At 29.1% G+C, this 664-nt stretch overlaps 1 pseudogene; it reads right to left on the bottom strand.

Annotated features, from left to right (window-relative positions):
• Positions 1 to 258: 258 nt before the first annotated feature.
• On the bottom strand, positions 259 to 357 carry LOC114891414 (annotated as a pseudogene).
• Positions 358 to 664: the final 307 nt, after the last annotated feature.

Below are 664 nucleotides of genomic sequence, written 5' to 3'. Positions count from 1 at the left end.
GACATCTCACTTGGAATGTTCTTTGTGCATAGGTTATCTTTAATAGATAGTGGACTATTTAAGTTATCTAATTATTGTTTTTCCAGTTTTATTGAGAAAGAATTGACATATATCACTGTAAAAGTTTAAGGTATACAGAATGATGGTTTGATTTATATAAATTGTGAAATGATTACCACAATGGATTCAGCTAACATTTATCTCCTCATAGAGATACAATAAAAAGAAAAGAAAAAAAAAAGGAAAACAATTTTTTTCAAAATTATGGAATACTTCATGAATTTGCATGTCATCCTTGCACAGGGGCTAATCTCTGTATCATTACAATTTTAGTACATGTGCTGCCAAAACAAGCATGTTATTTAATTTTTGAATTAACTTTGGTAGATTGTGAGTTCCTATGAATTTGTCTTCTGCTGGTAATAAATTCTCTCTGTATTCATTTGGGAAAAAATATTTATTTTGCCTTCAGTTTTGAAATATATTTTCACTAGGTACAGAATTTTAGGTTGCTATGTTTCTACTTCAACACTCCATTATCTTTTTTCTTGAATGGTTTCTGAAGAAAAGTTTGCTATAATTCAGATTTTGTTCCACTTTTTTTACTGTTTCACCTTTATTAAGCTGCCTTCAAGAATCTCTCCTTAGTTTTGGTTTTCAGAAG

Source organism: Monodon monoceros, unplaced genomic scaffold (assembly GCF_005190385.1).
Source record: "Monodon monoceros isolate NGI ecotype Baffin Bay Population unplaced genomic scaffold, NGI_Narwhal_1 Super_Scaffold_11, whole genome shotgun sequence".
Classification (NCBI taxonomy): Eukaryota; Metazoa; Chordata; class Mammalia; order Artiodactyla; family Monodontidae; genus Monodon; species Monodon monoceros.
This window is presented reverse-complemented; position numbering and strand designations above follow the sequence as displayed.